At 39.4% G+C, this 23,421-nt stretch overlaps 1 long non-coding RNA gene across 1 annotated transcript in view; it reads right to left on the reverse strand.

The window, feature by feature from the left end:
- Positions 1 to 2,391: 2,391 nt before the first annotated feature.
- LOC148127557 (uncharacterized) overlaps positions 2,392 to 23,421 on the reverse strand; it is a 275,653-nt gene continuing 254,623 nt past the window's right edge. The window contains exon 3 of the long non-coding RNA XR_015742989.1: positions 2,392 to 5,482. This is a non-coding gene — a long non-coding RNA (uncharacterized LOC148127557). The remainder of the gene's footprint in view (positions 5,483 to 23,421) is intronic.

Genomic DNA, 23,421 nt, shown 5'->3' on the forward strand with positions numbered 1-23,421 from the left:
GTTGGTGCATTTATGCACGCCCCCTACAGACCTCTTGGGAAAGAGGTGAGGTCAATAGTAGACAGTCTAAGGTTAAAGTTTTTGGGGTTTGGGGAAGAAATCACAGACAGACATTGACCACTCTGTTGCTGAAGTCGTATTTCCTGCAATCAAGTTTGGTGCGATTAACCTTGAGTTTGTATCTATTGTTTGCTCTTGTATTGTTATGGTTCAAGCTAAAGTATTCATTGACAGGTAGGACATTGCAATGTATGACTTTTATATACTATACTTAGATCGGACCAAAGGCGGCATAGTTCTAGGTTTTCTAGGTCTAGAATTTCAAGTCTGGTGGCATAAGGTATTCTGCAATGAGTAGAGGAGTGGAGAACTCTTCTTGTGAAATATTTCTGGACTTTCTCAACTGTGTTAATATCAGCTACTTAATGTGGGTTCCAGATTGATGAGCTGTATTCAAGTATTGGTCTAGCAAATGTTTTGTATGCTCAAGTTATTACTGTAATATTACCAGAGAAAAAGCTACATAGGATTAGGTTGACAACTCTTAATGCCTTTTTGACTATGTAGTTACAGTGGGCTCTAGCAATTAGATCATTAGAGATGAGTACTCAAAGATCCTTGACAGAGTTTGGATCATCAACAAGGTCTTGACTATTCAGCCTGTACTTTATTTTCTAATTATTATTTTTTTGCCAATACGTAAGACAGAGCATTTATTTGTTGAGATTTGAAGTTGCCATTTGTTTGACCATTCTGATACATAGTCGAGGTCTTTTTGAAGGGTAGCAGTATTGACTGTGATGTTGAATAGCTTTACATCATCAGCGAAGAGAACGCAGTTGCTCTTAATATGATCACAGAGGTCATTTATGTAGAGTATGAAGAGAGTTGGTCCTAGAACACTGCCTTGGGGGACATCACTGTTGACAGATACAGAATTTGATAGGACGTTCCCAATTTTGACCACTTCTTGTCTGTTTGACAGGAATGCTTCTATCCAGTTATGCAGGTGTCCAGAGATACCATAAGATTTTAGTTTTAGGAGTAGTTTGTCATGTACCACTGAATCAAAGGCTTTACAGAAGTCTATGTAGATTGCATCTATTGCTTTGCCTTGATCGAGTTTTGTAGTCCATATGTTTTTGCAGTGTAAGAGTTGAAGATTACAGGATAGTTTTTTTCTGAAACCAAATTGTTTTTTGAGAGTAGGTTGTTTGTCTCCAAGTGGAGGATGATGGATTGGTTGATAATTGATTCCATGACTTTACAGGTGACATAGTATAAAGAGATTGGTCTGTAATTTTCAACTAGGCTGGGGTCTCCCTTTTTGAAGATGGGGATGACTGTGGCCTTTGACCATAGTTTTGGCAAGGAGCTTGTCCTGAAAGATTTTTCAAAGATTATGCTTAGAGGTTTGCCTATGGCAGTGGATAGCTTTTTTAAGAAGTAGGCACATATGAATATGGAGTTGAATCCTGGTTGTTAGCAGTACATGATGAAACTGAATGCATGAAAATAAAATAATGGTTGGCCAATGATTCAACATTAAACATAGGTAAAACAAGGTTATGCATTGTCTTTCCATTGTTTATTATATTTACAGACAAATGTAAGGAATGCAGATTATAACGTTAGAAGTATGATGGTGGGGGACATGGACATGTCTTTATTTTCATGTGCAGTTGATATCTTATTGTTTGCTGAGAACCTGAATTATTTAAGATCTAAATACTGATGAAAAGGCAATGGGCAATGTGATGAATTAAGCTAATCTATGTCAAAAGAAGTGAAAATGGCTGCGTGCTTCTTTCCATTTCATTAAAATGGAAGTGAGAAGTGGATATAGTGGGAGAAACATAAAGATTGCACTGAATGCAGTAAGAATGAAGCATTCAAGAAGTGAATGGGATAAAACAAGAAGAAAGAAAGCGACAAATGGGTGCTGAAAGAATTTGCTGAAATCAAAACTGAGTAACTATACAAAAATATGTGTCGGTTTCATCAATACAGAGAGATTCAACGAGGATCAAATGTGTTACTTCTCTGTGAAGGGAGAATGACTACATAGAGGAAAAGAGAAAAACAAAGAAAGTTATGTTGGATGCCATTGATAAATGTGAAGTCTTAAGAATAAAAGGCAGTGTTTTCCTCAGTGATTTGGTGTAATGAGAGTAAATATGGTATACAATAATAAAAAGGTATGAAGAATGTTTATATGAATGATGTTGATTTAAACTAGATTTAGTACTTTCCCCCCCTTTTTCTTATTCTGTTTCTTTGATATTTTCTCCAGTGGTGGGATTCAAAAGTTTTTTACTACCACTTCTGTGAGCATGGCTTGGTGGATGTGGCAGGGGAAGGACACTGTAATATCTCCAATCAGAGGTGGAATTTGCCGGTTCTCCAAACTACTCAAAATTTACGCTACTGGTTCTCCAGAACTGGTCAGAATCTACTGAATACCACCTCTGGTCCTCTCTGTCCCTCTCTCCCTCTCCCTCTCCCCCCACCCTCTCCCTCTCTTACATTTTCTCCCTGTACTTTGCATAATGTTGCTTACTCCAAAAAGGGAACAAAGTTGTATGGATGGACAGATCTCTTGAATTTTAAAAAACTTTTAGCTTAGGATTCCCTCACACACTCCAATACACATACATTGAAACATTGTTCTCTTAGAGAATTTGCTACGTATTTCTGAAATTGTCAGGAAATTATTCCATTCGGTGTACTATGAGTCATCCACATTTTCTAAGAAATCTGTTCTTATAAAACCAGGGAAAGATGTGCTGCTGGCAGTGAGAGACTAGGGACAATTGGAGACACCTTTAGGATGTTGTCTCTGCAGTCTTGTCAAATTTGATAAACCAAGTCAGGGAATTAAACTTTTGTGAATTTATTGATTAATTGATGGATTTGATTTATGTCCTGCCCATCTCATCTAGAAGTGGCAAGGACTTTTTTAAACATACATACTGTAGATACCAAACTTCTCAAAAATGAGAACTAGCAAAGACGTGAGGTATCTTATCCAAATAAACCCTGAATTCTGAAAGAGATTGGGTTATGATCTTATTTAGAGAAAAATATTATGTTATAATGGCAAATATTTGTAGCTCAGGTGGAGGATGAGGGTGGAAGTTTATTCTCTGACCTTGTGGGTTGGTGTTTGAACATTTCATTACCAGGCTGGGTAACATCTTCAGAGGAGATGTGATATCACAAGACCTAGTGAACACATGAATGCCTTATAAGCAGAAGAACATCGACACTGACACCCCCGAAACTCTGCTGAAGATGTCATCCAGCCTGGTAACAAATGTTCGAAAACCAATCCACAAGCTCAGAGAATGAACTTCCACCCTCAAAAATTATTACCTCCCTTCAGGATGGACATCCCTCATATCAATATTTCAACCTTCTCTTTTAATTCAGTATTGATTTATTTTTTATTCCTAAGCAGAATTTTCATCTTGTTTCTTCTTGACCCTTTTCTGCAGGATAAACCAAAGTGTTGATGTCAGAAAGAAAGTTTTCATTCTTTTTATGATTACAATATTAAGAGTTGGAGTTTTTTTCCCCAGTTACCCACAAGTAATTATAACTGTTGGTACCGTATTCTCTACCATGGAATTTTTTTTTAATGGAACAATTGGTCTTCTTATCAGATCTGTTCATTCCCTTGCTGTAGTAATGAACAATGCTACATCTGAGAGAGAAATTCAAAGTGCATCATTTATCTTCGCCTATTTTCAATTAGACCAAGTAAAGTGTAAGTCAGTTCCAGACTACACTATGGGAGCAGAGAAGGTAAATTTATTATACCACTAGAGTGCTAATCTTAGCAGATGGTTGGGAAAAAAACACGTCGGGCATGAAATATGCTAAAGCAGTAAATTCAAAACAAGGTGGATGTTATCAAGTAATACCTCCCCAGTGTGATGTAAAAAATCCTATGCGACAACTCAGCATTCTTGCATGCTCTGGGTGAACGTTGCTGGATATGGGATACTCTCTAGGAGAGAAAAACAAGCAAAATGAGGATAAAAAACACCCTGTGGACAATTTGAACTATATCTAATGAAAAGGACAGGCAGATTTTGTTATGGACTTTTGTATTATTATTTTTCTTCCCCTGGATAGCAGTTGTTTTCCCACAGACCAATGAAGTGGATAGATGCTTGACACAGAATTATTTATTTTTTACCTATGATTGGAAAAAATAACTAGCATTATAGATATGATCATATTTAACATTTTCAAATACATTTATTCCCACCCATCTCAAAATCCAGTTGAGGACAGTATCTGAAAATCAAATGTAATCAAATCAAAAGACATTGCCTTTCACATTTAAAATGTTTTAAAAGAAACTTGCTTCATTCCTTCCTTCTAGATGTATAGTTCCAACATTGGAATTGTGCTAGATTTCTACCCAATGTTTTACTGATAAAAATCTTTCTACACAACTGAATGTCACTTCTAACAAAATGTACTGATGTGACCTTAAAGAAGGCCAGAGCAAATGCACTGATAAGGTCCTAAAATTAATTCACTGAACCAAAAATCTTTGACATTTTCCTGAAATTCCTTGAATATTTTGTGTGGAGAAAGGTATTCCAGGATTCACTTCCAGGTTTTCTATTAGAGCAGTGTTGGTTCATATAAACAATTAGATGAGAATATGAAGACCCATCTCCACAAGCCCTTTCTGCTGAAAAGGTCTCTTTGCTCACAAGCAAATATCACAGAGACATTGTGATGGATTGCCAAAACATATATCTTTATTGAGCATATCTAATGCAAGTGATGTCAATTACATTCAAAGCATATTAAGATGTTTCTGCCCATGGGAAACTGTAATGTGGAATTCAGTGATGTAACCAGAGATTTCTAATTATGCTATTAACTCCCATTATTTTATAAGACTAGAATCAATAGTGAATAGAGAACCAATGCCTTTGGGCTACTCAATTGTTTTACCAGCAGCCACTCTGTTTAGCTATCTGAGTATTGTTTGATTCTTGCAGCTGATTAAAGCCACAGCTTGGCAAACTGGTGCTTAGTAACCTGGAGAGCTCCATATATTTTAGACTACAGGTCTCATCAACTTCAACTAATTCAGAGTGTAAAGTGCCGGAGTCACTTGATAGTGAGATTGGTGGCATATAAACTTAATGAATAGATGATAGATAGATAGATGGATGGATGAATGGATGGATAGATAGATAGATAGATAGATAGATAGATAGATAGATAGATAATATTGTAGTCCCAAACAAGTGGAATCAGGATTCCTTTAACTGTACCAAAATTGCTTTCTTCCTTCTCCATCTCTCCTCCATGATTGCTTGCCTTTTGCTTTATAAGCTTCAAGTTGGTTACAATTGTCTCATGACTGACATCTGAACATCATTCTGAAAATAGAAGTCACATTTTTCATTTTCCATGCTTAGGTCCACAATAGATTCACTGTTTGGATGGCCTGTAAAAGAGAATGAATTGGATTAATCAGCTAATTAGTGGGAAATATTTCATCATTTTGGGCATAAATAAATCCCAGTATCTTGTAGTGCCTAACAGTAGGGAATTCATGGTTGTTCCTACCCCTTCCAACCCCAAGATACATTAATGCCTCAATCTAAAGCAAAATATTATATTAATTTGAAATTAATCTTCGTAGAAGGGAATGGTGCTTGCAATTTTTTCTTTATTAAAAATGCATATCCTGTTTGTCTTTACAAAATAGTCATACCCCCTACAGGCAAATAACAGAAAACATGAAATTCCATATAATATAATAGTCCAGTAAGTGTTTTTCAGTAAAATATGCCCCCTTCACAGGTTCATTACCTCACAATATTTTTCTCATGAGACATGAAAGACATTTGGTACTGTATATGTATATACAGTATAAGGACAACTGATACCCCATTGTAGAAAAAAAGAAGTAGGCAGCTTATGGCTCTAGGGCTGGAAGTCAGTCATTATATCCTTCTGTAATAATGATTGCTCAAAGCTGACAGCACTGTTTCCTGTCATTTTGAGTTAGGAAATAAATGAAAAGTTTATTGGCAACCTTGAAACAGAACTATTGCTAACTCAGGAATTAACAAAACTCCTCAGATTCCCCCACCAAACAACCAACAAGTTTCACTTCTGTGAAATGACCCCAACCACTTTATTATGTATGGTCCTTGATCCACAAACACTGCCCACTACTGGAAAAGAAAGTATTTTTTCATAAAGCTCTTGTGCTTTTATATCATGTCATTTCTAGATGAATGCACAGTGATTCTTTTCATACCTGAAGGCACAAGAGTGCTCATTCACAGATAATTGACATAATTCTTTTCTTTTACATGTTTCACCATGGGTGACTTATATAACAAATGTACACTTAAAAAAATCAATGGTACTTTGTGGATTAAACAATATAATATTCAGTTTTGAATATGGAGGCCTGCATTTTACTTAACAAAAATGGGCAGATCTATCTAAATCCAATCCATGCCACACATTCAGTTTTTACTCATTCTGTCTAAGAGTGGTGAAAAATTCTGAAAATTCATTTGTGAGTTTGCAGCTTTGTAGGTGGTCTCGATGGGGTTATCACTGACTGTAGCTCTGGGAATTTCAATTTCCTTTCAGGTCAGTGACAGGGACCACAGATCCATTGCATGTTTCATGCACAGCCCACCACAACTTGGACTTGCCTGGCATGTGCAACATGGCAATGAATTAAATTTGTGGTGGAGTTTCCCCTGAATGCTCATAGATAATGTTAAGTTAAAGTAATCCCCTATATTTTATTTTAGACATTGCTTGACCACATGGGTTGAGGAGAACTGTTACATTTGCAACAATCATCTGGAGCCACTAGATAGAGCAAAGACAACAAGTGCTGAGTCACATAAAAATGTTGGAAAAGAGATTGGGGACAGTCATCACCCAAATGCAGTATTTATCACTAGGTTCACTGTTGCCTTGCTCACACAGGAACCCATCTACAGCACTGAAGGCTAATGTAACTTCTCTCTTGAACAACAGGGTTGCATCTCTGGAAACTCTAGAAGGGAATTAGAGAGAAAGGAGGGAGGGGGCAGAAAGAAAAGGGAAAATCAATAGCACTTCACGAGCCAAGTCTTGGTCTTCTTTTTTACGAGGATTCTGTCAGTGCAAGTGGCCATTACATTACTTGAAAGGCATGATATGAAATTGCTTCTCCAAGATATAAGACACAGGCTCTGCAAGAACCTGGGGAGAGTATTTTACTCAACCTTAAATAGTTTCATCATGTAATTACTTCAAGTGGCAGATCTCCAGTGGCAACTGTCACACAGAGGCGTGCTTTCTATTATGAGGATGGAAATGAGCAGGCCAGGAGGGTGGCTCACAAGTTGAAGTCAGCCAAACAACATGAGGTTTGTCTGAGCCACAAAATGGAGCTGGAAAATAGACCTTCTATGTTTTGGTGACCTTTCTCTGTAATTAGTGGTTTTCCTCTAAAGCAACTGAATTCATAGAACTGAGCCAGTCACAATCATGTGAGCAAGTCACATCTAAGAACATCTGCTGTAGCCAGCAGTAACTTTTCAGAAACTGACACAAAAGACTTTCCCTTCATATGTATAAGTGTTTGTAATTTGATGTGGTGACCCAAACCACATGTCACAAGTGACCCAAGCCACACTCACATCTGATGGGTCAGAATAGTAAACCATGAAAAAGAAATGCAAAGCCAAAGTTGAGGTGGTTTTTCAACTTTTCAAAGTTTTTTTAAAAGGATGTAGGGCTACCTAAACAGAATTTTTTCTAGATCTTCTAGACTGGGGCACCTACATATGGAACCCACTGGTACTTCAATTAGATTTTCAGGGAAAGGGTAAAAATGCATTGTTGTTGCTGCTGCTTTTGATGTAATTTACATGGTAGTTTTCTAAGGGTGATTTATGTGTCTTAGATGCCAATTCCTGATGCACTGTTCTTCAATGGGATTTACTTTGCTAAATTGGCTGGTTTAAAAAAAATTACTTAAAAAAAAACAAGCTAAGCCACATTAAAATCTGGTGGGGAAGCATACATTCCAAATGTACTAAAATTACTAATCACCCAGTTAATCCAGTGGCATGCACAGACAGATCTTTTATGTTTTCATCCCCAACATTCTCAAGGCCAAAATCAGAAAGTTGAGTAGTTGGCTCAAGCCCCTATTTTCCCATTGGAGCATGAAAAAGTCTCACTGTTAGCTTCACCAAGTCTATCTTGATTTCAGGATGGATCATCCCTTCGGGGATACATACTTTCAAGAATGCCTTTAAGGAAAGGAAGGGTTTAAGATTGTTTTCTTGTAGTAAGTGCACCTTACAGTTTTGGGAATTTGGGGCATGGAGGCAGGAGTGGGATTCAAATTTTTTAACAACTGGTTCTGTGGGCATGGCTTAGTTGGTGGACATGGCTTGGTGGTCATATGACTGGGTGGACATGGCTTGGTGGTCATGTTATTGGCTGGGTGTGGCCAACTCAATATCACTCACATTGAGGCACGCATCTCCTTGCCTGGCCTCTCATGACTGTGGGGATGCTGCAACAGTCATAAGTGTGAAAAATGGTCATAAGTCACTTTTTTCAGTGCCATTGTAACTTTGAATGGTCACTCCACACAAGCAAAGTACCAGCAAAGGAGGGGAAAAAAACTCCAGAGACATTCCTGAGACAGGAAGTCTAGTCCTGCCAAGAATGTAATAAGGGTTAACGGAGAGGCAGTTTCTGTAAGGAACACCAGAATGTTTCCTTCCTGCCTTCCTTACAGGATTAGGCCAGTAATTTCTTCTAACAACCGGTTCTCTGAACTGCTTAGAATGTTAACTACCAGTTCTAGCGAATAGGTGCAAACTGGTAGACTCCCACCCCTGCATGGAGGGCCTTCTCATGTATCCTTCTTGGAGAGCTGTGAGGTCTTCAGGCAATGCCTTGACCTAGCCAGGATAGCATCTTGTCATGATAGCATCTGCTTATCCAAAGAAGGCCTGCTAAGATTCCTTCTTCCTTGGGAGGTTTGTAGGATAGGGAAAGATAGCAAGTCTTCTCATTAGTAGCCCCCACTTTGTGGAATTTCCCCCCCCACACACACACACACCTTTGCATTCTCCTTGATTTTTGTTAAATAAATAAGAATTCCTTTTTCAAAGTAACTTCAGACTTAAATAATTGGGATCATACACATACACACACACACACAAAATGGTGTGAGTGCATTTATTATTGTATGATTTGAGTAGCATAATATACCTGTAAGACTCAAGGTTTCCTTTGAATCAACCTAATTCTGGGATCCAATTGGGTCTGGTGTTTCGATACCACAGATATAGGAAACTAATTTTTTAAATATTTTAACTTTTGTCCCTTTGTAAACAAATAAATGTGTGGCATCTTGAAAATATATATGCATGTTTTGATCCTATCTTTAGGGACTTAGCAATAGTAATAGCACGTAGACTTTACATACTGTTTCACAGTGCTTTGCAGCCCTCTCTAAGCAGTTTACAGGGTCAGCATATTACTCTCAACAATCTGGGTCCTCATTTTACTGACCTTGGAAAGCATGGAAGACTAAGTCAATCTTGAGCTGGTCAGGATTGAAGGAATTGAACTACTGGCAGTGTGGGCAGAGTTAGCCTGCAATACTGCATTCTAACAACTACGCCACCACAGCTCTTCATATATACAAGTAGTCCTCCACTTACTACCATTTGTTTAGTGACCATTTGGAATTACAATGGTGCTGAAAAAGGTAACTTATGACTGGTCCTTGCACTTATAACCATAATAGCACCCCCATGGTCACATGATCAAAATTTGTGTGCTCGTCAACTGGCATGTACTTATGGTGGTTGCAGCATCCTGATGTCACATGATTGCCATTTTGTGATCTTGGAACACTGCTATCATGCCATCCCTAGTCCTTCTTTTAATTACATATCCAATTCTTGCAAACGTTCTTCATATGTTTTAGTGCCCTAATGCCTAATGGCTTTCTTATGCTCTAGTGCCCTAATCATTTTTCTTCCTCTTCTCTCAACACTTTCTAGAGTCTCAATATCTTTTTTTTAATATCATGGCAACCAAAACTGAATGCAATATTATTAGTATGGTCTTATCAAGGAATTATAAAGTGGTATTAACACTTCACATGATCTTGATTCTATCCCTTTGTTAATACAGCCTAGGAAAAAAAATCTATGTTAGTTTGCATAGGATTTAATTTTTCTTTCATGATATTTGATAAAATATCAACTTGAAATATTGTCTAATCTTATGCAAGGTCCAAAATTCAGCATTCCCACATGAGACTTTATGATAGCAAGAACAAAGATGCACATTCAATGTATTATTTTAGGGAGATGTTTGGGCTATTAGCTTTTTTAATGGGAGGATAGATAGGATCCGAAATATTGCTGATCTCTAATAGAAAAATCATAACTGAATATTAAAGTAAAGGTAAAGGTTCCCCTTGCACATACATGCTAGTCGTTTCCGGCTATAGGGGGTGGTGCTTATCTCTGTTACAAAGCCAGCGCTGTCCGAAGATGTCTCCATGGTCATGTGGCCGGCATGACTAAACATTGAAAGCTCACAGAACCGCTGCTGCCTTCCCACCAAAGTGGTCCCTATTTTTCTACCTGCATTTTTACATGCTTCCGAACTGCTAGGTTGGCAGAAGCTGGGACAAGTAATGGAAGCTCACTCCATTATGCAGTGCTAGGGATTCGAACTGCCGGCCCTTTCTGGTCAACAAGCTCAGCATCTTAGCCACTGAGCCACTGAGACCCTGAAACTGAAGATTAAAAGAACATTAAAGATGGCATTTCTTCCTAAATGATTTTTTTCCCACAAACTAAAAGAAGAGGTCAATATTATGGTCATCCAGCACAGAACTCCATTTGTTGATCTGTTAATCTTATAGAATGGGAAAATGGCCTGGTTTCTGAACCTCAGCACAACTTATTGCTATAAATTAAGCTTTCTAAAGGGGTTGTGGGCAAAAATTAAAATGGATGACCATCACACCTAACAACTAGGAGACTTTGATTTGTGAATGTGTCCTTCATCTTGTTCTTACCACCCCTTACGGATATTTTGCCTCTGAGAGTAACAATATATTAAAATCAAAACATCAAGTTTTTTTCTCCCTTTTTTCCATATATTTTTATAAGCCATTATTCCAGAACCCCCACCTCACCCAACACATCTTTTTTTAAGTAACAGCTACTTTCTTTTCTTTTTTTAAAAGGCATATAAGTCTTTTCCATGAAAAGAGTAGTTAGCACATTTGGCAGGGCAGGAGAGCATAAAAATAAGATCTCTGTCAAACGCATATTAAATGATGGAAATAATAACTGGGAATATGTGTAATTTGAATAACAGCCTAGGAAACAAGAGGCAGAAAGTTGAATGGTTATGAAAATAAGCTGGGCTGCAGAGGGAAGATGTCTCAACATGAGAAAGAGAGAAGGGGGAGCAGAGGACTTTGGCAGTTGTTCAGTTGAAAACACACTTACTGAGAAATTACCATAAATACGTTTCACTAAATTACTTTCCTTTAAAACTAAAAGCCTTGGGTAATTTTCAATATATATATGTGTGTGTGTGTGTGTGTGTGTGTGTGTGTATGTGTGTGTGTGTGTGTGTGTGTATGAAAATGTTCAACAAGGAAAACCTCCATTTACCAGGCTACAGTCAGCTGCTGCTTCTTGCTCCCTGTCTAAGACCACCTTCCTCACCTGCAGAGGCCTCATTCATGTGCACAGCACAGAGAGACCACTCTGGTCCACCATTTTCAGATGTGCACAGAGTCACTAGTTGGGATCAATATAGATAGGACTGCCAGGTGTGGACATTAAAATATGAGCTATTTCTTAGACCTCCTTAGACTAATCACAAGAAAACTGTGCTGTTTTGATTAAGGCTAAAGATATGGTTAAGAACAGTCATGATACATGGACCATTGTGTCTGTTCTTTATTATGGCATCTCTCAGTGTAACTTGCAAAGCATGGAGAAGCATTTTATTCAGCTAAATCTTCCATCCACACTTAAAAAAAATATATCAGGTCACACATGATGAGATGAAAACAGCAACGGCCCTTTTGGTTATTCCCTTTGGCTGGCAAAGAGCTACATGTGTCAGGTGATCTGCCTTGAAGCTCCTAAACTAGCCTTTTGATGTGAGGTGAGGTATACATACAATGAAAGCAAGTCAAATGTTGTACCAGTCAACCTCTGTAGTTGCAATGGAGAGAAAACTTGTAGTTTTCCGGCAGTCGGTGCAGACGGCAGAGGTATCGGACAGTGAGGACAAAAGGGAACCAGTCAGGGAGTCTGGCGGGGACTTGGACAAGGGTCCTGCATCCAATGCAGGGATGGGGCCAGGACCATCTGAGAGTGAGATGCTGCCTTTGGAGCTTTCGGAGTCTGGCAGCAGTGAAGCAGAGGACCCAGGGAAGCCTATTCCCAGTGTGCGTATTTGCAGAGCTCCTAGAAAGCGGGAGCAGCTGAAACAGAAGGAGCAACTCGGGAGTAAGGCTGGGAGGTCACTGCCTTCCCATAAGAGGTAAAAGTCAGTCCTCAATGACGAAGAGCTTTGCAGGAAGCAAAGCAGTTCAGTAATTTCCGAGTCCATCTTGAAGCTCTGTACTTTGTTCAGTTTTTTCTGGGTTTTTGGGTTGGTTTATATTAAACCTTAATTGGACATCTATTTGTTGGCAAGCATTCTACAGCACTGAAAAGTGTGCTCTTATCTGGAGGAACTCTGTATAATGAGTTTTGGCTGGAAATGGAAGTAATTCCTAGCGTTGTATTAAAATAGATTTTACTTTTAAAATCAGTTTGTGTTTTATTAAGTTTGACGAAGCCTGGGTCAGAACAGAAATACCAGGTCTTTAACTGAGGAAACAAAGTATCCTATTCTTTTCATACATTCCTTCATAAGATTGTGATCAATGAAGACCTGTGAGTGAATGATATTTGCGTGCTTGAGAAGTGTTCTATTTGGGCTGTGACCACACTAATATGTCTGCCAAAAAATCATTGGTTTCCAGACAAGAAAATATACTCACTCACTTACTCACTCTCTCCTTCCAATCAAGGTAGAATTGCACTTAAACAGCTCACCTTTCCTTCCTATGACAAAAAAAGTTTAATAATATTTAAGGGGAGACAGAATCAATACTCAGTCTTCCATAAATAATGCTTAACCTCTTTCTTCTCTCCTACCACACTTGATATACAACCAAATATGTGACCACTTGTGCTTGCCAGCATCTCTTTGCAGTCTCCATATTGCTGCAATCCAACCACCTTCTCAACAGACTCCCTAAAAAAAATAAGGTTGAGAACTGGACAAAGAAACCCTGCTCCGTTGTACCTCATGGTGGCTTCTTTAGGAAGGGACCTGTTTCACAGAATTTCTCTCTTAAGGATGCATAAACTGCTCCTATCCATGGCTTTTCTATGGAGCCCTTGACTACCAAGGAAGGGCTTGGATCTAAAACAAAGTTGGGTTTATATTTATAGCTCCAGAACTCTGACCACTTCTTCAGGAATAACTGGCTCAAGCTTGTCTCAGATATTTAAGCCAAACTGTGACTCAGTCAATGCCATTGAACTTGTACAACTGGCATCCAACTCAAAGCAGATCTGAACATATTTATTTGCCAGATTTCTAGACTATTCTTACCTAGGAGCAACTGAATCACCTTAAATAAAGCCACTGGTCAGCAGACTGAAAACAGTAAAAACTGAAAAATACATTTCACCACAAGTATTGCCACTTAATTCTAAATACTTGACAAAGTCTGTTAACCGTCACATTTTTCACCTTTCAGCATTGCTCTAGACATCTCTTCCCCTGTTTCATCTACCAGAATTCCTTGGAAACACCGAGGTCCCTCTGAGATCCACAAAGAAAGAGAATCCACCCAGGATCTACAAATAGAGAGAATCCACCCAAGTGCGATCTGATTCAAAGTTATTTTCATCCACTCATTCAAACAATGAACAGGGCCATGGTCATCTATATATACAAAGCCCTCAAGGCCAATCCCAAGTTTTTTCTGAATCCTAAATGGGTCCATCAGGCAGCTGGGGTGCTTTAATCAAATGGATCCTTCTTCCCTGCAGTGAGGAGTAACTACAGAAAGCTCCAAGGAGAACAGCACATGATCTGTACGAGACAAGGAACTAATATCAAAATCTCCTAATTCCAGATCATCTGCTACTGCACCAGGACAAAAACATATCTTAATGATATTTTTTAACCAATAAATTCCTTCCATACCCCCATACCCCAAAACAAGTTTTAAAATGGTATTCCCATTTAGCAGATGTTTGGAAACCACATCTGGTAAATTGGAATATGTTCATTGCTAAATGGGAATATGATCACATGATCTTGCTTTCCAAAAACAATTTCTAAGAATTTCAGGGCCCAACCAAAAGGAAGCTGCACACCCCATTTGAAGCATTAGAGAACAAACTTAAGTCTTATGTCATTTCTTGGCTTTTGCAAACTTTCCAATAAAAGTTTGCAATCCATACATTTTCACATTCTCAAAAGCAGATGCTTTAAATATATTACCTTTGATTGTTCAACCCTACACATCTTTGGATGTGTCATGTCTAATTTCCAAATTTATACTTACCTAGTCAGGAATATCATAAGGACCGAGTTTATGTGGGGAAAAATCACAACATAATTACAGTGATCTCCTAAAATTTGAATGCCAAAAAAGTTACAGATTAATTGCAGGTTAAGGCTACAAATCAAATCCTCCTCAGCTTGAAGTCTTCTAAGCCCAGTTTATATTGAATTAAATAAGCATCATCTCTATTAGATGAATAAGTAGAATATGTTATTTTTGCCAGGGGAAATTGACTCAACATACAAAGAACTTGCATTTGTATGTCCAAGAGCATTTGCTGGGATCAAACAAGGACACCATCTTTAAATTATCATGCAGATAAAGATCACTTAGCTATTGTAATAATAGTAGAAATCATAGAAGTTAGTAATTCATTTCAGCCAGTGGATGTTATCATAAACTTTGTGCAATGATCTGTATAATCATCCTGCACTTATATATTATTTATTCATTATTAAATCTTGCAAGATTTTAGTGATATCATTATATAAAACTTATACAAGAGACATTTTCACATGAGATGCAGTGGTGGGATGCTTCCTGTTTGCATAGATTCTAACGAACCAATAGCGCCAGTGACCCCCTGCCCACCTACCCCCGCCCTTTCCTGTGCTTTATTTCCTTGTTTCTGAGCTCAGCTGACTCATGCGGCAGAGCAGATTGCTGTGCCTCAGCTGTTTTACTCGCCAGCACTGAACAAAACTGAACAGGTCAGTTTTGAAGCTTAAAATTGGTGGTTTATGGGGGCTGTGCATGCGCGCAAAGTGCATAAAGCACGCTTTCATACAACTAATAGTAAAAAAGGGTGAATCCCACCACTGATGAGATGGTATAAGGACTTAGTGTTCTCTCATAAAATTGTGTGAGATCTCATATGAAAATGCTGAAATCTCATGAGCTTTTGTGAGCTCATGCGATTTCAACCATGTTTCTTTTGCTTAAAATATAAAAAATTAGATGCTGAATAGTGATCATGTCCATGAATGATGTATTATCAACCCTAGTTTAATATACAGTATATACACATAAAGACCTTACCAATGGCTACACAAATTTTGATAAATGTATGCAAATTCACAGTACAATTGTAGGAGATGACCAAGCAGAGCCTGAAGGTGGGGTCAAAAGTGCCATCAGCGCCCCATGAATTCTGTTGATTCTTATCTATGCCAATTTGCCTTGACCAGGAGTAGATCAGATTCTTGTGTATAGGTAGTATGCTTTGAGTCCTGCTCTGTTTACTTGCACCTGATAAGAATAACTTTGATCGATTATGTGCCATCAAGTCACTGATGATTCTTAGTGACCATGTAAATTTTCTCCCTGATAATATGTCCCTTTAGATCACTGAATAGTGCACCCAGTAGCACTGTAACTGAATTCAGCCACTTTGCTGCTGATCATTCTGTTCTCTTCTTTCTGTCTATCTTTTCCAGAATTAAAACCTTCTCCAGAGAGTTACATCTGAGTTGTGTTAGTTTTAAATATAATTTTCACTTTTAAAAACTTATCAGTTTTTAAAATATTAATTTTAAATACTGTGTTTTCAGATACTCGTGAAGTTGACAAAATGAATTATACAAAACTTTTCTCCTTTATTCCCAACCACCATATTTCCTTACCTTATTTTTCTTGTATGATCATAAAAAGAGAGTTTAAAGCACCTAAGAAACTAATCAACAGATCCATTATTATGATTGGCTGGAAACTTCAAAATGTTATCCATCAAGTCCGTGTACTGCTTCTTGCACTAAATTATGATGATTAATAGGTTGTTTTTCGTAACGTCATTCACTAATCTATTTTGAAATCCATTGTTTGGCCACTAGTAGACATCACTCACATATATGCCTGTTTTTGAAAAACCCTCCACTCAATGCAGTCATGAACATTTGTGGCAGATCTTGTAGCAAGTAATATGGACAATGTTGATTTCCATTCCTGCAGCCTCAGGAAAGCAAAAACTTCCATGTCTTATAAGGTGAATTGCATTGTTTCCATGGTATTGAAGCACCCTGTGGGATCCCCTTGTGCCCCTAATATTACATAACTGGAGAATAATGATATATATTTTTTAAAAAATATGGACATGAAATGAAATCAATTTAAATTTTATCCAAGCCTCATCACTAATCTTTGGAATGCCACCATATACATATATGCTCTTCAAAGGGCAAACTTCGCCTTTGGCCCAGGAAAAAAAAAGTATAGCCTGTCACAAATTATATTCTTATACAAAGGATTTTTCCCTTTAATTTCTGCCATTATATTTAAAAATTACAGTTTGATGGCAACTTTATTGGGAGATCCATCTGAGGCTTCGATGGGCACTATTTATGTATCCCTGAGTTAACATGTAATTTATATTGGCTTTGGAAATAGTGACATGTTGTCAGTCCATTTAGTATGTAATTTCAGCTGTTGGAATTACCAAGGTCCATCCAAGAATAGGATTGACAGTCCCTAGTCCAAAAAGAAGGAATCTGCCACATTTTGCCCTTATTGTGATCCGAATCCCAAATGGCCTTCCACACCTGCAATTAGCATATTAAAACTTCTCTTTGAAACTATTTGGGGATTTGCCTGATGCAAAATTTAATAAACAGTTCAGAAGCAGGTGGGAGGGGCAAATAATTAAAATGGGATTAATGGGTCTGGGCAGTAAAAATCCAGACATAATGATGCTCTCTGAGCTTGGTTGTTTTCTTGCAGAGAAACCTCCTGTTTTGGCTTGTTGATTGTCTCTTAGTACATAGATATCGTTATGGCTTTGTGTTTATTGATGACTAATTTGTCAAAGTGCCAGGCTTTCAAAAGTTTCATAGTTTTTGAACTTGCCTTGGTCTAGGATGTTCACAAAAGGGAACAAAAAAGACCAAAACACCTCCATACCAGCCATCATCACCTAGGTGAGCATAGATTAATTTCAAGATTAACATCAAACCAACAATCAAGAAGTAAATAATATCCTGATCAAGGAATTACCAAAAAAGCTAACAGTAAACAGCCCAACCCAAGAAACTGTATGTCCATCCCCTACCAACACTGACAGCGCAAGACACTAGAATATAAACTGAGCAAACCCCATTCCTCACTAGCACTAATGATGTTACCTAGTTGGGTAATGAAGCATCTGCAAGAAAACATACAAATTATTAAGATCATTTCAATCCTCAGCTACAAATATTCTCCTTAATTGATAGAAATATATGGATACTAAGATATTGTGCCACAGATGCTGTAATGTTTCACTTCATTGTCTGGTTTTATTTATTTCTTAAATTTATATGCCACCCACCTCCCCTAAAAGGTGTACAGCTTACAGCTTAAAGGTACAGCTTATGGTTTAAAAAAAAGTTTTAAAAAATTAAAAGATTAAAGCAACATAGAATTAAAATGTTATTAAGAACTATATTAAAACTGAACTAAAAAAGCTAAGAGACAGATGAATGGATGATGTCTTCTAACCCCATTGGCCACCTCAAGCAGTGAACTGACAAAGCCAGATTTGAAGGCCAAAATAGACGAGGCAGTTCTCACTTCTAGACGATTCCATCAGGATGGGGACACAGCAGAAAAGGCTTTTCTCCTTGACCCTGCTTGCTTCAATTCCTTAGCAAACGGAATCCATAGCAGGCCTTTTCTTCTGGCCCAAGTGGGGTGGGCTTGTCCCATCAGGAGACAGCACCTGGACCCATGCCACATAACAACCAACACTTTGAATTGGATCTGGAAGCAAACTGGTAACCAATGCATATTGCACAATAGGAGTGTTATATGTACAGACCTAGGAGTTTCCAGGACTATGCATGCTGCCACATTCTGTACCAGCTGCACCTTCCGAATACTCTTCAAGGGGAGACCATGTAGAGAACATTGAGGTAATCTGGCTGAGAGATGACTAGGGCATGAGGGACAGAGGAAAGGTGGGATTTGAAATCAAGACAAATATGAACTTTTTGAAAGAGGTAGAAAAACAACTTTTATAAAATAATGGATTAGTTAATCAAAAACTGTGGTGGTCTCTCATGAAAAGAAGACACTTCGCAAAGTTGTCTTGGGATGAGAGCGCAGAGAGAACTCCAAAACCCTCTTTTATTAGAAGCAATCTTGTTAACATAGCAATTTTGTTAATGTCCTATCACAAACGCATTACATCACACAACATGCACTGATCATTCGCATAAAGCATACACGGCTGCAGAGTTTAAGTTTGCTACAGTTCTGGTTAAGAAATGGCAACAATTTGTCTTTGCTCCTTGCTTCGTGTTCCAGCCAACTACCAGAAGGCTCCGTTGTCCTAGCACATACACAAAGAACAAAGAATCATAGTTCCCACATCTCCCCTGTTTTTCCTTTTTAAGAGACAAGGAGTGTTTTAGTCCCAACAAGTCTTTGTCAGGCCCGTAGGCAAGAGTGATGTGCATGCTGATGTTATCCATGGCATTCGTGACTTCTTCAACCATCACAAACATCTTGTCCTCGTCTGGGTCGTCACAGGTTGGCTCTCCTATCTCATCTTCGGATGGCAGTGGTTCATATGTGTTAGTTATTTGTTGATTCCAGAGAGCCATTACCTGCGCAGTGGCTTTTTTCTCAACCAAGAGGGATAAGCTGTTAGAAATAGTGCATACAAAGATGGGTAATACACAAGGCAATACAACACATCCCGCAGCAATCATACCAATGAGCGCTACAATAGCTTGCAAACCAGGCAATTTTGGGAACCAGGATCCAAACATGTCTCTAAAATCAAGACCATTCCATGTTTGTACGGGTACATGCACAACCTTGATCATTCTATCAGTAATTTGTTGGATAACTTTTCCGCTATCATCTACCTCAATACAACAATTACTAAGGTTAAATTTTCCACACACTCCTCCTTCTTTGGCAAGAAGATAATCTAAAGCCAAGCGATTTTGCATAATATAAGTTCGTGAGAGCGCACTTTCTTTAGCTAATTTTTTGAATGCTACAGCTGTTTTATTGGTTATAATTTCTACTACAGCCTGCAACCTTATGATTCTATTGAGCATGTATATAGGGGTACGGTATCCCCATGTGCCATCTTGGGCCCATATGGCCGGGTCATAGTAATGGATGATACGCTCAGCAGGCCATTCATTGTCCCTCCAATTACCAATTTTTATGTTGCTGGACCTCTTTTTTCGGAGGTTACCCACTTCTTCATGCACCGGAATTCCTAGTGTACGTCTCCTAGTAAGGGGTAAAAGGAAGAAGGATGGCTGAATGGCTCCCAGAATACAGGACCCGTACCACCCTGCAGGAAGAATGTTATAAGCATAACTTCCACAAATCCAATACAGTCCATCGGGGGAATGCCATGCAAGAATGTTATTTTCAGGATCCTTTAAAAAGGTCATGTTGATAATTTTACTTAAAGTATTATTGGATGGGGTAGGTGTATCATTGGACCACCATGTATTGTTGTTCCACGTGCCTAGGCACAACAATTCTCCCATTGGGAGAAATCGATTGTCGGTCTGATTACGTTGGAAGCATACATGACCTACTAAGTTAGTAGAAAGTAGCCAGGTTTCATTGGCAATCTGGTGATATGTAAAGTTGTTTTGATTAAGTAATAATTCTGTATAATTTGCTTCACGACCATGCCATGGCCATTGGTCCCCCATATTGGTCCCTCCACAGACAAAACAATTTTTGACAGTTAGTTCTTTGGCGACTGTCTCAACTAGTTTTATAAACATGTTATGAGCTTTGGGGGGAATAGGGAGAGAGTTCAATTTGCCAATTTCGTCTTGATATTCCCAGAAAACTTTGGATGGTGTTGACTTTATGGAGGTGGTGTGGATTTTCAATACAATATAACCATATGGGTCACGTCCGGTACCGTCGATACCAAGACCTAAAAAACGATATTGTACCCCCTTAGATTCAGGTAAGTGAGTGTACAAGCAAATGGGATTACATTTGTCAGTGATACATGAAGTAGAGCTTGATTTAACAGTGATATTAATATTTTGAGGGCCGCTTACTTGAGCAGAGTCAATAGGTGGGGTGTACCAGTAGTTGTAAACAGTGGTGGACCCCACGTTAGTCCCGGACACCTTTTGAAAGAGATGTTTCTTTTCCTGTAGATAAGATCTCTGCCAGCTGTGTGAGCCGCAGGTAACTCCTGCAGCGTCGTTAGGACCTTGACCTTTGCTGATGGCAAGGCAAGCATCAAAGCATACTGAGGTGTTGGTACCCCCGAGTGACATTATGGGTTATGTACCCATTTTTTGTTTGACTGGTAGAGAACATTCCTGCAAGATCAGAACTGGAGCCACCTTTGTATGCATAGACATATAGGGATGCTGTAATGGGTCCCACTGCCTTGGGTTGCACTCAGGCTTCAAGGTACGATAGATCAGGGTGGATTGGGTTTTCGTTCCGCTGCGAGTAGTTTTGATGCAGGTGTCGCAGGAGGATGGGGTGGCTGTCGTATCAGCAGGAACGATGTGGAAACCCAGGAGGCAAATGATGAATGCAGTGGGCACCTTCATGATGCTGATGTAGGCAAGGCTGGTTTGGGTAGAAAAGGCCTCACTTGTCGTCTGGGGACCCAGGTTGTGTTGTTGTTGTAGGAAACAGCCGCATACCCTCATCCCCAGGTTATAAGTTCAGCTGGCCCATGCCATGTGGGATCTGGCAACTGTCAAAAGTAGACTGGAGGTCTAGGAGCATCCTTGGATGGAGAGCAAAAGTGTCGAGAGGCAGCAGAAGAAGCAGGTGTGCCAGACTCATTCAGGAAATTCAGTGTAAATAAGCACAAGTTAAGCTTGTTTTGCAGCATGGGTAGCCCTGGGGTGAGTTTCTCCATCGAGTTTTGAACTTTGTCAAGAGAATTCTTTAGGGTCAGATTGGCTCTTTCTACTATGGCCTGCCCTTGAGAATTGTATGGAATGCCAAATTTGTGCAAAATGCCCCATTGTTTACAAAAGGTAGCAAAGTTGGTCCTAGTATAGGCAGGGCCATTATCAGTTTTTAATTCCGAGGGCTTTCCCAGGAATGCAAATGACTGGATGCAGTGGTTAATGACATGTTTTGTGGTCTCTCCTCTTTGCGGGGAGGCCATGATGAACCCTGAGTATGTGTCCACTGAAACATGGATATATTTCCATGGTGCAAAAGGCGCGTACTGGGTTACATCCATTTGCCAAATTTGGCAGGCTTTTAAGCCTCTGGGATTTACTCCCCTTGGCAGGGCAGGGGCTTGCTTGCTGCAAGTAGGGCATTGTTGAATAATTGCAGCAGCCTCTTGGGTGGTGATTTGGAATTCCTTCATAAGAGCCCTTTTATTTTGATGAAAATAGTTATGACTGTCCCAAGGGGTTAGGGGAGAAAGAGAAAAAGCAGATAGAATAGTAGCAGCGGATGCGGCTTGTGCAGAAAGGTTAAGAGCATTAATAGGGCTATTATATTGAGCTGCGGGAGCAGCAAAGGCACCCTCTCCTGCCAGTTCATTTGCAGTAAGATTCGGATTTTGAGCTGCCAATAGGCGACAATGATGGAGAAACTCCGATTGCCCTACAACAAATTGAGTCCCTGTTAGAGTCATATGAAAAAGGCTATGCCAATCAGCTGGGATCATTATATGGGCGTTAGCCATCATTCTAAATAATCCCATCGTAAATGGAGCCTGAATACCATACATTTGTACAGCTTGTTTGATATCCTTAATTGATTTAACAGGGATGGGTTCCCAGTGCGGGACGTTTTGTCCCTGCACATTCTGCGCATAAACTAACGGGAACGCCGATGGGCAGCCAGAGTGATCTAACTCGCCAGTTCTAACTCCTGCAGTGATGGCAGCATGAACCGCACCCATAGGAGGGGGTAAGGCAGGAGAGGAAGGCACAGAAGGGAAAGCAAGAGAAGAAGAAGAGGGATTGGATGAGGGGGGGGTCAGGAGAAGGGGAAGGAGGTTTACCAACCTCATTTGCCTCCGGGGGGGGCAGTCGGTTTAAGAGACACAGGCACCACAGCAGGGGGCAAGAGTTGTACAGCAGGATTCACATAGGGAGGGGGTCCAGAAAGGGGGCCAAGTAGGGGTTGCTCTAGAGAGGAGAGAGCCTCAAAAACCACCCTCCAAGCAATTAATATAGACGAAGGGGCCCTAGGACTTGCATGAAGGTATTTTCCAATCTCCTTCCATACTGTAGTTTTGATACTGCCTTTAGCCGGATAAAAAGGGCAGTGTTGCCAAATGTATTCTAGGAGTTCCTCAATAGAGGTTTTTGGGAGGGGGGCATGAAGGGAGCCCCCCCTTTTAAAGGTAAAAAAAATTCGTTTGGTCAATTCTCTGATTTCCTGAATGTGAGCGACCTGCTCCTTAGAGAATCTACCACCCATACTCACGAGGGATCCGTTGTTGCCAGCGATTCAAGCGGATGGGGTGCACCAAGTCTATTCCAGACGATGAGAATGGGTGTGCCAAAGACGTATCTCTTTTGAGTGGATTACGTCGGGGTCACCAGTTGTGGTGGTCTCTCATGAAAAGAAGACACTTCGCAAAGTTGTCTTGGGATGAGAGCGCAGAGAGAACTCCGAAACCCTCTTTTATTAGAAGCAATCTTGTTAACGTAGCAATTTTGTTAATGTCCTATCACAAACGCATTACATCACACAACATGCACTGATCATTCACATAAAGCATACAAGGCTGCAGAGTTTAAGTTTGCTACAGTTCTGGTTAA

This window comes from Pseudonaja textilis, chromosome 1 (genome assembly GCF_049901715.1).
Source record: "Pseudonaja textilis isolate UNSWEBS1 chromosome 1, rPseTex1.2, whole genome shotgun sequence".
NCBI lineage: Eukaryota > Metazoa > Chordata > Lepidosauria > Squamata > Elapidae > Pseudonaja > Pseudonaja textilis.